The following is a 14,914-nucleotide window of genomic DNA, read 5'->3' as shown; positions in this document are numbered from 1 at the left end:
TCTAATCCTGATCGAGTAGACCTGCATCACTCAAAATGCAGTTTAAATTATAAACACATATCAAGTGGTTTCATCATCAAAATACGATATTCAACAATTATATCATTTCATCTTCTATGTTTCTTTTTGCTATTTATAAAGGAAGAGATTTGATAAAATGAATCATGTCTTTTGTAATTCAAGGGGTCTTATCTTTCATGACATGATGTCTTTGTATTTATAGCTTATATACCTTGAAATGATTGAAATATTTTATACTATTTTGTTCTTCCCTTATTCTTTCTTGTTTACAATGATAAAAGAGGGAAAACTTATGATCATGCATGGTAGGATGTAATTTGACAAATTAATACCATCATGATTTGAAATACTATGATTTATTACTAATATTGATGTAATTATGAATGATGATTTGGAATCATGCATATAATGATGATTTTATATTTTGAAAATATACATGATGATTTGGTATTATGCATACAATGCTTATGCTTTTTAATTATGATGATGAATGTGATGTATTGCATATGATGTGAATCATGATTGCTTTGATTTGAATTCAAGGTTTATCTCAATTATGATATTTTGAAATAAGAATAATTACTTACCTTTGTCATGATTTAGAAATTGACGTAAAAGGAAAAAGAATTACAACACTGTATTCTTCCCTTCTTTTTGACATTGACAAAGGGGGAGAAATATCGCTAGCTCATCTTGCAAAATTTAGAAACTTGCACATTGCAAAGGAAGTAAAATTGCTAGCTTAAACATTGCAAAGGAAGCAAAAATTTGCTAGCTTACAAATTGCATGGAGAAAGAAGTGCTATCTTGCTTATCTCAAGAAGCAAAACATGCTAACTTGCACATCTAGCAAAATTTACAAACTTGTATATTTCAAGAAGCAAGAGTTGCTTTCTTGAACATCTCAAAATTGCTAGCTTGCATGTTTTAAAATATTATAAAATTATTGCTAGCTCGCATGATGATAAAAGTAAAGATTATGTTTATTATGCAACGTTTTGAACTTACATCTCAAACACTTGAAAGTTGCACTTCTCCATTTTATTGATGACAAAGGGGGAGAAGTATGATCATGTTATACATGATGATGTATTGCAAATATTCATAATGAAATTTGTAATGACTTGAATTCGGCATGAATTCAAGGTTCTATCAATATGACATATTGATAGGGGGAGTTTGTTTAAACTCCGGGAGTTAGAGTTAACTCCGTCATCAATTGGTTGTCATCATCAAAAAGGGGGAGATTGTTAAATCTTGAATTTTAATGATGAAACCAATTGATAAGTGTTTATGATTCAATCTACGTTTTGAGTGATGTAGGATGCTTCGATCAGGATGAGACAATTAAAGCAGGAAGAATCATGTTGGGCTGGTGGAATATGTAAGAAGATTGGATGTCGAGTTGGAGGATCGGTCGACGTATCGATAAAAGGCTTCGGGCCATGGATTCAGGCATCGGGCCAAGAAGAGTGGATATTGCACTAAGGATATTAGAGTTGTAGAGTCGACTGGCCGATTGGGTAATAGGCCGCAAGAGAGGATGATGCGCCGAAGAATCGGACAAAGTGTCGATGGACCAATGATATACCAGACAACATGACTTAAGCTTAGTAATAATTGTCTAGATTGAAGTGTGTTTTACATGTGCAGGACTAACTATGATAGCTTGAAGACATAAAGCAAGTCTACCGAAGTCAAGTTTGATGGGTGTTCGAGAGTCCGAAGATTCGTCGGAAATGCTGCCGGAACCAACCGAGAAGAAAACGGGGACTTGTTGAAGTTTTCGAAAGTCCGCTGAAGAGATCGTCGGAGGTTCGTGGAGATCACTGAGAAGGCTCGGCAACTCGCTGAACTCGCTACAAGATCGGGAGCCTACTGGGAGTCCGTCAGAAGAAATCTGAGGGTGTATCAGAAGTCCGCTGGAAGATCGCCGGAAAGCTCGCTGGAAGGAGACTCGACGTTTACCAGTTAAAAACTTGCTTAGGACTATGTTTTCAGTTGCGTAGTTTGTATGTAATTAGGGTTAGGATTAAGGGATAATCCTATATCCTGGTTAGGGGCCAACTGGGCTTGATATTACCTGGTTTGGGCCAGATTTGAAGCCCATCTAATGACTCATGGGGTCGGGTGGTGGCACCGCCCAGAACCCGAAAGGTTAGACGGTGGAACCGCCGGACTGGGCGGTGCCACCGCCCAAAACCTGAGTTTCGGGCGGTGGTACTGTCGGACTGGGCGGTGGCACCGCCCAGCACCCGAGAGGTCCGACGGTGGCACCGCTGGACTGGGCGGTGGTACCGCCAGTACACTATTAGTGTCAGACACTGACAGGCGGTGGCATCGCCACTGACAGGCGGTGGCACCTCTAGCTTCGGGAATCCAAGAGAAATCAAATTTGGAGCTCAAATTTGAATCCTCTTGGGGTCTATAAATACCCCTCAATTCTCAGTAGAGAATACAACTTTTTGAGAAGCAATAGATTGAGACAAAAGCCTTTGTAAAGTTTTTAGCAAGCCTTATTTTCAATTGCTTGAGTGTTCACCTCCTTCCTTTTTGTTAAAAATTTGTAAGAGTGTGAACCACTTGTAAAAGTTGTAAAAGGGGTATTTGTTCTTCCCCTTCAAAGTGATTTGCTAGTGGAAGTTGGGAGCCTTATCGAAGAAGGCTTCGCAAGTGGATGTAGGTCATTTTGACCGAACCACTTTAAATTAGTGTGTTCCTTGAATGTGTGAGTGTTTACCTTTCTTAAACCGTTATTTACATAGCAGCAAGCTTTCAGGTTTTATCTTCTCACTTTACTCGAGCTACTTTCACCAAGTCATTCATTGTCGAATCGAAATCTCTACACATTTACGAAATCATTTTCAAACTTACAAGTTTTAATCCGCTGCACTAATTCACCCCCCCCTCTTAGTGCCGCTCCGATCCAAACATGACACTGGCGATGGTATTGCCCAGCACAGGCGGTGGTACCACCCGGACCCAGGAAACTGGGGATAAGATGTTTTTAGGCTCCAAGTTTGAATCAACTTGAAGCCTATAAATACCCCTCTCATCCTTGGTTAACATACACAAGACTAGAGAGTAAAAAGGGAAAGAAACGCTGCTGCTATCTTATGTAAACTCATCTCCTTCTTCTAAGTGTTAGAATAGTTTGAGAGAGGAGTAAGTGGGGGTGTAAGGGTTATCTCCTAAATTCGGTAAAAGGAGAATCGAATTATAAAGGTGGTTGGTCTTCACCTATTGAAGGAAGACCGATAGTGGATGTCGGTGGCCTCGACGGAAGAGGAATCAGAGGAGTGGATGTAGGTCATGATGACCGAACCACTATAAATCAGTTTGCATTTTTGTTTTGCTATTTATCTTAACTGCAAATTGTCTTCCTTGCTTTATATCAACTACACTTCTGTATGCTTTCAATTTAAAGATCTTTCTGAAACGGTTTATGTCGAAATTAGATTTTATCGTACGAAGGTTTTTCAAACCGACGTAATTTTTACTATTGCACTAATTCACCCCCCCTCTTAGTGCCGACCCCTTTCCTAATAATAACTAGTGAGCCTTGGGTTAATATATCAATGGAATTTGTCTTGGGTTTACCTAGGTCAAAAGGAGGGAGAGATTCTATTTTTGTTGTTATTGACAAGTTTAGCAAGATGACACATTTTATTCCATGCCACAAAACAGATGATGTAACACATATCGTAGGATTGTTCTTCAAAGAAATTATTATTGAATCTCGGATTTTGATGATGAAACTAATTGATTGTGTTTAGATGTTTAACTACATTTTGAGTGATGCAGATCTACTCGATCAGGATTAGACAGTTAACACAGGAGGAATTGACGTTGCGCCGGAGGAGATCACGTTAGGATAGTGGATGGCAGAACGCTTCGGACGTCGGGCATTGGGCCAAGGAGAGCGGAATTGCACCAAGGATATCGGGGTTGCGGAGGTAAACCGCCGATTGGGCAACAAGCCATAAGAAAGGATGATGCACTGAAGAATCAGACGAAACGCTAACCAATGACGTGCCGGGCAACAAAATGTCAATTCGCGTTGTAATTGTCTAGATCGGAGTAGAGTTTTAGCTTGTGTGTGCAGGATTAACTACGATAACGACAAAGACATAAAGCAAAACAAAGTGTCAGAGTCAAGCACGAAGGATTCATTGCGAGTTCGAGAGTTCGACGGAAGTCCGAAGGTTCGTCGGGAATGCTGCCGGAACTAGCCGAGAATGAGTAGGGAGCTTGCCGAAGGGTTTTTCGGAAGCTCGCCAGAAGGTTCGTTGGAAGTTCGCGGAGCTCGCCGAGAAAGATCTGAGCTTGCCGAAGAAGCTCGTCGGAACTCGTCAAGATCAAATCGTGAAGTCTAGGAGCTTGCCGGGAGTCCGCAGAATGGTTTCCGAGAGTTTATCGGAAAACCGTCGGAAGTTCGCCGGAAGCTTGCCGGAAGAAGTCTTGACTTACGGACTTTGTAATAGCTTAGAAAATGTCTTTAAATTCGTAGTTAGCATGTTACTTAGGGTTAGGATTAGGTGTTAATCCTATAAACCAAGTAGGGGCCAATTGGGCTCTAGTTCGGACTGGTTTGGGCCAATTTTGGAGCCCAACCAGTGAGCTGAAATAGTGTAGGCGGTGGCACCGCCTAGAACCTGAGAGCCAGGCGATGGCACCGCCCAGCACCTGAGAGCTGGGCGGTGGCACCGCTTGGCTGGGCGGTGGCACCGCCAGCATCGGGAACCAAAGAGAATTCAAATTTTGGAGCCCAAATTTGAATCCTGTTAAGGCCTATAAATACCCCTCAAATCTCAGCTGAGATCACAACCTTTTGAAAAGCAATAGTTTGAGTTAAGAGCCTTAGAATAGTCTTTGCAAGCCTTGTTTTTCATATTGCTTAAGTGTTCACCTCCTCCTATCTTGTTGAAAAGAATTGTAAGAGTGTGAACCACTTGTAAAGGTTGTAAGAGGGGTATTAGTCCTTCCCCTACAAGAAATTTGCTAGTGGAAGTTGGAAGCCTCTTCGAAGAAGGCTTCGCAAGTGGATGTAGGTCATTTTGACCGAACCACTTTAAAAACTGCTGCGTTATCTGGTTTGCATCCTACTCTTGCCATTTACATACTGCAAACTTCTCTACTTAGTTACTATTGCTTCCATACGTTTCTAAGTTATCAAGCTTCTAAAATCAGTTTCCATTGATATTGCTTTTCATCGTACGAAAGATTTATCAAAACCGAAGTTTTAATCCGCTGCACTAATTCACCCCCCCCTCTTAGTGCCGCTCCGATCCTAACAATTGGTATCAGAGCCCGGTATTTCTCATTTCGGATTTACACCCGAGAGAAATGGCTCTTTATGGCTTTCAAGAGGGTCACTCTCTCATTCGTCCTCCCTTTTTCAATGGGATGAACTACACTTGTTGGAAAACTCGAATGAGAGTTTTCTTACTTTCTTTGGATTTGAATTTATGGCACATAGTCAAAAATGGATTTGAAATGTCTTCTCTCCCAATGATCCATTGGAATGATTTGGAGAAGAAGATATTTTCTTTAAACGCAAAGGCTATGAATGCCTTATTTTGTGCTTTGGACAAAAATGAGTTCAATCGGATTTCAACGTGCGAAACGGCTTTTGATATTTGGCGAACACTTGAAATCACGCACGAGGTAACTAGTAAAGTCAAAGACTCAAAAGTTAACATTTTAATACATGATTTCGAGCCTTTTCGAATGAAGCCAAGCGAAACCATTGTTGACATGTACACCCGTTTTACGGATGTCGTCAATGGTTTACAAGCTCTTGGCAAATGTTTCTCGAATTTTGAACTTGTTAGTAAAGTTTTACGATCACTTTCTAAAACTTGGGAATCAAAAGTAACGGCAATACAAGAAACAAAAGATTTAAATATTTTTCCACTTAAAGAACTTATCGGCTCATTGATGACATATGAAATGGTGCGCAATGCACATGATGAACACAATGAACACTTGAACCACCTTCCAAAGAATAGGAAGGATTTGGAACTTTGGACAAATGAATACCACTTGAGTGATGACTCAAGTGATGAGGACAATGATGAACTTGAACTTCGAACACCAACTCTTAATAAGTTTATTAAACAAAAATCTAAAATAAATAATGAACTTGAACGGAGGAAGAGGCCAAAGAAAAGGAAGGCACCCAAGGATGAATCAAGAACTTCCAAAAATGAAACGGCGAATAGGGCTTTGACAGGCTTCGACTACAAGATAAGTAACTCAACTCTCTTGAATTATTTTGAAATTACTTGAAGTTTTTCATGAGTGCTTAATTTAGATAGTAGGAATACAAAATAAAAAATTATTTTTCAAAAATTATATCATGTTTTTCTTTTAGCATCTTTGAAAAATTAAAAAATTTAAGCATGAAAAGATAGATTCACCTAAAAAGAAAAATGTATGACTACAAATAACAAAATGATTTTGTTTGAAAATGCCTTATGCCCAATGAAACCATCATTGATAAATATGCTTTATGTTTAATAGTTTCTTTGGCTTATATGCTCTATCATTATAAATATTTTGAAAATAAATGAAATCATGTTTGATTTGAAGTAATGCATAATGATCATGCTTAATGATGCATTTTTTGATTTGACATAAAAGTGGCTTTAAAAATGATGCATGTTTTGATTTGACATAAATGAAATTGACATGCTTATATGAAATAATGAAGTGTCATGCTTGACAATTGTATACTTAATGATGCATAAAGTTGTAATGAAAATATTAATATTTTAATACTATGATTTGATAATTTTATGCATGACATTGTAAAGTTATATATAATGATGCATAATGATGAAATTGTGTAATAAAAATATTAAACATTTTGAAACCATGTTTTAGTATCATGCATATTGATCATGCTTAATAAATCTCGAAATTATGCATGATGAATCTTACGATTTATGGATTATTGATTTTTACCATAATAAAAGTACCTTATTGATCTTTGTTGTAATAAATCTTACTCTTTCGGTTTTAAACATGATACATGTTTTTATTTGGCATAAATGAAACAAAATCATATGTTTTGAAACAATCGAAAAGAGGGAAACATTCTTGAAAATTATTTTGCTCGATCTTATTGATTTTGATGAATCCATTTGTATCATCTTGTGAATCTCTTGGATTTTGATAATGATTTTGATGATTTAAATTTGAATAAATTTTAATCGAAATCACGATCTTGATCTCTTGAAATTTATAACATGAAATCCTTTATGAATCAAGATTGTTTTCTATTTAAAAGGAGATTCGTCGAAATGTTTCATAGTCTTTTAGTATTCATGATCTTAATAATTATGTTTTGAAACTTTATGTAAACCAAGAATGTTCATCATGATTCTCTCTTTGAATATTTAAAGAGGAGAATTTTCTAGATGAATCATGATTTTGATGATTGAATATTTGATGTGCATGAATTGAGATCTTGCTCTCCTACTATTCTTTTTGCTATTCACCAAAAGGAAGACTAATTCTAATAAACCATGATATGCTATATGAATTTTATTGTATTCATGAAGTAATATCTCATCACTAATTTTTGTTCCTTCATGTGATGATATGAATGTATGAAACACATATTATATGATTTTTTTTTAAACAATTCCATATATTCGTGAAATATTTATCTCATCACCCAATTAATTCCTCTTAATACTTGGAATATTTTAAAATGTGATCTTGATAAGAATGTTTCAAGTTGCTCTTTGTGCTATATCTTTTCAAATGAATCTTGATCGTGAACTTGTTAAGAAGAATTTTAATGAACCATTGAATCATATCTTTGGTATTCATGATTTGATCCTTATTGATATATTTCATGAATTCTTTGCATATTTAGCTTGTTGAATGGTTGAAATTTTTAGCCATTGAGTCCTCCCTTTCTTTTTGACTTTGATAAAGGGGAGAAGGTTTTTGCTAGCTTGTGCATTGAAAATGAAAGTAAACTTCCTAGCATGCTAAGGAAGTAAAACTTGCAAGCTTGCACTTCTCGAAAAGAGAAGAAAGATCTTGCCTATCAAAAGAAGCAAAAAGTGCAAAACTTCGAAAACTTGCAACAAAATTACTCTTGCCATGCTTTGTATCAAAAATAGGTTAATATCCTTAAAAGCATTGCATTAAATTTTTTAGTATCGCAATGTATCACATGTATCGCAAATTGAAATTTTCGAGACTATTATCATATCATGTTTAACAATTGATGTCTTTCATGACATGATTTCTTTGCATTTTTGTCTTGTATATATCATGTGATGATTGAAATATTGATTGATGCAAATTCATAAGTTATGTAAAAGTCTAAATCATTGGTTCCTCTCCTTCTTTTCGGCAATGACATAGGGGGAGAAATATTGCTAGCTCAAGGCAAATGCTGGCTAGCTTGTACTCTTCCCTTCTTTTCGACAAAAACAAAGGGGAGAAAGTTTTTACTAGTTAGAACATGCAAAGAAAAGCAAAGTGCAATCTTGCACAAGAAGCAAGTGTTGAATTGCCATGATTGAACTTAAGAATCTTACTATGCTTTTGTGCTTATATGTTGTGATGAAAATCTAGCTTCAGGTTACAAAAACTTGAATATCTTTTAAAATAGCTAGAGCTACTTCTCCTTTTTGTTGATGACATAGGGGGAGAAGTATATTGATGACTTCATGCATTGAATTGAATATTTTATATATATTTGCATGATGGTTTAAATGTTTTTCATAACATGTGATGAATGTTACTTGGATTTGGGATAATCCAAGTATTCTATCAATGGCATATTGATAGGGGGAGTTTGGTTAAACTCCGGGGAGTTAAGATTAACTCCATTAGTCATCAATTAATTGTCATCATAAAAAAGGGGGAGATTGTTGAATCTCGGATTTTGATGATGAAACTAATTGATTGTGTTTAGATGTTTAACTGCATTTTGAGTGATGCAGGTCTACTCGATCAGGATTAGACAGTTAACGCAGGAGGAATTGACGTTGCGCCGGAGGAGATCACGTTAGGATATTGGATGGCAGAACGCTTCGGACATCAGGCATCGGGCCAAGGAGAGCGGAATTGCGCCAAGGATATCAGGGTTGCGGAGGTCAACCGTCGATTGGGTAACAAGCCATAAGAAAGGATGATGCACTGAAGAATCGGACGAAACGCCAACCAATGACGTGCCGGGCAATAGAATGTCAATTCGTGTTGTAATTGTCTAGATCGGAGTAGAGTTTTAGCTTGTGTGTGCAGGATTAACTACGATAACGACGAAGACAGAAAGCAAAACAAAGTGTCAGAGTCAAGCACGAAGGATTCATTGCGAGTTCGAGAGTTCGACGGAAGTCCGAAGGTTCGTCGGGAATGCTGCCGGAACTAGCCGAGAATGAGTAGGGAGCTTGCCGAAGGGTTTTTCGGAAGCTCGCCGGAAGGTTCTTTGGAAGTTCGCGGAGTTCGCCGAGAAAGATCGGAGCTTGCCGAAGAAGCTCGTTGGAACTCGTCAAGATCAAATCGTGAAGTCTAGGAGCTTGCCGGGAGTCCGCAGAATGGTTTCCGAGAGTTTATCGGAAAACCGTCGGAAGTTCGCCGGAAGCTTGCCGGAAGAAGTCTTGACTTACGGACTTTGTAATAGCTTAGAAAATGTCTTTAAATTCGTAGTTAGCATGTTACTTAGGGTTAGGATTAGGTGTTAATCCTATAAACCAAGTATGGGCCAATTGGGCTCTAGTTCGGACTAGTTTGGGCCAATTTTGGAGCCCAACTAGTGAGCTGAAATAGTGTAGGCGGTGGCACCGCCAGATTTGGCGGTGGCACCGCCTGGGCTGGGCGGTGGCACCGCCATCATCGGGAACCAAAGAGAATTCAAATTTTGGAGCCCAAATTTGAATCCTCTTGAGGCTTATAAATACCCCTCAAATCTCAGCTGAGATCACAACCTTTTGAAAAGCAATAGTTTGAGTTAAGAGCCTTAGAATAGTCTTTGCAAGCCTTGTTTTTCATATTGTTTAAGTGTTCACCTCTTCCTATCTTGTTGAAAGAATTGTAAGAGTGTGAACCACTTGTAAAGGTTGTAAGAGGAGTATTAGTCCTTCCCCTATAAGAAATTTGCTAGTGGATGTTGGGAGCCTCTTCGAAGAAGGCTTCGCAAGTGGATGTAGGTCATTTTGACCGAACCACTTTAAAAACCACTGCGTTATCTGGTTTGCATCCTACTCTTGCCATTTACATACTGCAAACTTCTCTACTTAGTTACTGTTGCTTCTATACGTTTCTAAGTTATCAAGCTTCTAAAATCGGTTTCCATTGATATTGCTTTTCATCGTACGAAAGATTTATCAAAACCGAAGTTTTAATCCGCTGCACTAATTCACCCCCCCCCCCCCCCCCCCCCCCTCTTAGTGCCGCTCCAATCCTAACAATTATGAGATTATGTGGCATTCCAAAGATAATTATGAATGATAGAGATGTAAAGTTCCTTATCCACTTTTGGAAAACACTTTGGAGCAAGTTGGGTACAAGGCTATTCTATTCAACCACTTATTATCCTCAAACAGATGAACAAATGGAGGTGGTAAATCGATCTTTATCTATACTTTTGAGGGCCATAATTCAAAAGAATTTTAAAAATTGGGAGGAATGCTTATCACATGTGGAGTTTGGTTATAGCAGAAGTGTGCATGCTACAACAAACCATTCCCCATTTGAAGTTGTATACGGGTTCAATCCATTAACTCCTATGGATTTACTACCTTTACCTTTAGAAAAAAGCCAATCTGGATGGTAAGTAAAAAGCTGATTTTGTCAAAACATTGCATGAAAGAGTTCAGACACACATTAAAAAGAAAACTCTATAATATGATAAACAACACAACAAAGGCCGAAAGCAAGTAGTATTTGAACATGGTGATTGGGTTTGGTTACACTTGAGGAAGGAAAGATTTCCTAGCCAAAGGAAGTCTAAATAAATGCCAAGAGGAGATGATCCATTTCGAGTACTTCAAAAAATCAATAAAAATGCATACAAGCTTGAACTACCAAGTGAGTATGGTAATATTAGTGCAACCTTCAATATTTCTGATTTATCTTTGTTTGATGTAGGTGATGAAGGTACTGATTCGAGGACGAATCCTTTCGAGGAATGAGGGAATGATATGAACCATCAATTTGATCATAATTCTGCCAAAGACCCTTTAACTATTCATGAAAGACCAATGACAAGAGCTAAAGCTAAAAGGATGAAAGAAGCCTTAACTTGTTTATTGGAAGATATTTGGAAGGAGTAAGTTGGTCAAGACTCAATCAAAGTTTTATGGATGTAAGAAGAGCTTAAAATGGTCAACATTATTCAAATAAGTCTAAATAACGAAGAGAAAGTCCAACTTTGAGAGGACAAATTTTAAGTCCATTTTGAGGTATAAATGTCATTCAACCATATTGGGCAATATTAGGAATTATGGATTTATTCATAAATAATCATTCAAATCAATTCAAGACAGATTCATGAGTTATCTACATTCATGAATTAGGAATATGAATATCATTTAATGTATTTAATAGATTTATTCCCTTTATATTTGGCCTTTGTACTATATAAACAAGGCTGACTCCCTTTATAAGGAAGCAATTGAGAAGTATATTCAACTTTCAACATCGGTGAGTGTTTTGTTTTGAAGTTCTTATATGAACTTTGGAACTTATTAAGCATTTCTGTTTGTGACGTTCAAAACCCAAGAATCTTTGTTTTTCTTTTCAACTTATCAAACTTAATTTATGCCGTTTTAAGGGAATCAAAGTGTTGTTCTAATTACTTCATCAAATTTTTATTGATAAAGTGATTAGAATAGTTTTCCTAACTTCAATCTCGAACAATCCGTTTTGTTTCAATTCGTTGGAGGGGATCAATTTACATTTCATGTGTATCATAACTCTTTAGCTATTGGGGTGTATGATTACTAAGTTGATGATTTCCATCACCTATGATTTGATTTGAGCATTTCACTGTCTCTTATTTGTTTCAGTCATTTGTAATATATTATCACAGTGTAATCATGCATAATATTTATTTAGTTTCAATTCTTTCTCATAACATTATTTTCACTTCATAGCTAGTTTTAATAATACAAAAATGTGATAATTTTCTTCCAACACTTTCCTTTCTTATCTTTGCAGTTGAAATTAGCACTACCAACTGAAATGCTGGCAATGTGTTGCTTTCCCTCCCATTTCTTCCCTGCTGCCTCCTCCCCATGTTGTTCTGTCCCTCCTCTCCTCTTCTTATGCCGGTTCATCTTTTACCCCCACATGCTGGTCCACCGTTAGAGGCCCCACATCTCTCCATGCAAGACCTTTAGAATCTTGCCAGTCTGAAGAAAGTGTTATCAGCTAATAATGGCAGTGCCATATGACCAAGCCTAACTCTTTTAAGTGTTACAAGCTCCATCACAAATTCTTGTGTAAAGTCATGGCCGTACAACCCATGAAGGCTCGCCCGTTCTTTATGCAAGATAAATTTTAATAGTTTTAGTAGTGTTTGTGATGGTTTCATGAAGTTCTAATAGTCTCAATTAGTGTTTTGAATATCGATTCATACTGTCGATACGATGTACTAGAAAATCTTAAAAATATCTCTATCACGTCAAGAGGTACTGGCCAATATGCTCCGATAACAGTCAAAATCTAAGACGATATCGATTGATACATCTCGATACCGATCAAAACCTTGGTACTATCCATTAGAGAATGATCCACGTACCGATATCTTCTCAGACCAATACATACTGCTCATACTAAACAGTACACATCAAAATTTAAAATCCTAATTTTAATAATGTTTGTGAGGGTTTCATGAAGTTTTAATACTTCTCTCCTGTTCTCAAGATAAATTTTTCTGCTTGTGCTTCACAAGAAGAACTAGTAGATTGATGAATCATGACCCGTTCATCACCCTAATGATATTGATATTACATCATGAACGGTTCTTCAACCACCGTCATAGAATCAAAGAACACTGACATAGAAATGCGTGAGCTTTGATGATGACGGGGGACGGAGATGACACAAACGTGAAGAATGATAATGAGACTCTTGTCTTAAATAAAATTATTTCATGAAGAGGTAAGAATCGATATAGCACTCTCGGACTCATGCATGAAACTTCCTAATTAGACCACAGAGACAGCCCCGGCTGAGCCCTGTGAAGAGATAGAGTCACTGTCGATGGATGCCGAAACCTTGTACATGTTCCTCAACCGTCTGATTCTAATCATACCAGTAAACTTTCAGGCAATAATACATAAATTTTTTAAAATAATAATTTTCAGATCAATAAAAAAGAGTAGTAAGAAAAGATTTATAGAAAATCTTCTGATGATAAAATAATAATATGACATTTTCTTGAGAGAAAAAAATGACAAATGAAGTTGAAAACCATAAAGAACAAAAGATTAGATAACAGTCCCAAGATCAAATAACACAAGTGGCTCTGAGATAAAGGTTAATTATGCTACTTAGCTTATTTAACAAAAATTCAATAATCATCATAACAGTGGCTGGTGGATGAAAGCAAAGCATTCTGATATATACAAACACATGCAATAGAAGCGATATTTATTGTTGCAGAAACTATCAAGAAAAAATAAAAGACAAGCCACAATATTAAATTGTGAGACAAAATGATACCGGACATTTGCATACCTCTCGACATCCCAAAGGAACGAACCAAAAGTAATAGCCTCCAACATAAGCCTCCTAAATCCTGCAGAACTGATCTTGATGAGCTCATCCTTAGATGAATCATTCGTTCCCTTTGGAGTGATGACACTCTCAGGTCTTCCAAGTCGCGCCTCAGTGTGCTTCTTAATAATGGCAAAGGCCTCCCTTGATCTGACTTTTCCATACGTTTTAAGGGTATCAAAATCAAATGACGAAGCATATGACAACAGCCGAGTGGACATGTTCCTGCAGCCACATCCACATCTGTTGCAGCATGGGGAAGAGAAAGAAGACAGCTGAGGAGATATATCATCAGGAGTGGATGGTCTCGACTCATCTGGCGTCGCTTGCTTCAAGGACTTCTCAAGTTGGAATCTTTGGTCCACGCTCTTGAGAAAATAATCATACTTGACACAAGCAGCATAAATATTGCCAACTCTGAGCTTGCTAATAAGTTCCAGCTGACTCGATCATTGCATAAGCGTCAGAAGAATGCAACCTTTCAAGTTTCTCCTCCTGCAGATCAACCCTACCGAAAGGGTCATCAGATCGAGATATAGCATGAACCAGGGAAACGCCAGCCTCAACAAACTTTTGGACAACCAATGCATATAATATGTCCTCAAGAGCCCTTCTCCTCTCATTCTCTTTCACTTCAGCAATCCTCCTAAAAGCTCCGACACAACGAAGAATCGTCAACCCAAGATAATTGAGTTTCATCATTATGCTTCAGCATAAAAGACATAACTGTTGTCAACATAAATCTAAGAATGCAACGACATCACTCTGAACGAATCCATCATTTGACCAGCATAAATACTGTATCTTTACCTGTACAAGGTCGTGTCAGTTCCCGAAGGTGAAGGCTACTCCTTGCTCTCCTCAGCCTCACGGTCAGTCTGGAGCTTCTTGTCGGTTGAGTTGTCCATCATGCTGGGATTGGTGGGTTGATTCGTCGGGATACTGACCGAACGATGACTAGTCGAGATACATGACTCGGGCAAAGACTGAACCTGTTGACCGAGGTACCCAACACTCGGGCATAGGCCGGACTGGTTCGCTGAGATGTTGCTCAAGCGATAACTGGCCGAGCTACATGAGTAAAGACTGAACCTGCAGACCAAGGTACCCAACTCGGGCACAGGCTTGATTGGTTCGCTGA

General features: G+C 37.7%; 1 pseudogene; it reads right to left on the bottom strand.

Annotated features, from left to right (window-relative positions):
- Positions 1 to 12,315: 12,315 nt before the first annotated feature.
- LOC135596432 (UV-B-induced protein At3g17800, chloroplastic-like) lies at positions 12,316 to 14,681 on the bottom strand (annotated as a pseudogene).
- Between the last annotated feature and the right edge of the window lie 233 nt (positions 14,682 to 14,914).

This window comes from Musa acuminata, chromosome BXJ1-11 (assembly GCF_036884655.1).
Source record: "Musa acuminata AAA Group cultivar baxijiao chromosome BXJ1-11, Cavendish_Baxijiao_AAA, whole genome shotgun sequence".
Taxonomy (NCBI): Eukaryota; Viridiplantae; Streptophyta; class Magnoliopsida; order Zingiberales; family Musaceae; genus Musa; species Musa acuminata.
The sequence above is the reverse complement of the archived record's forward strand: the minus strand, read 5'-3'. Positions and strand labels throughout refer to the sequence as shown.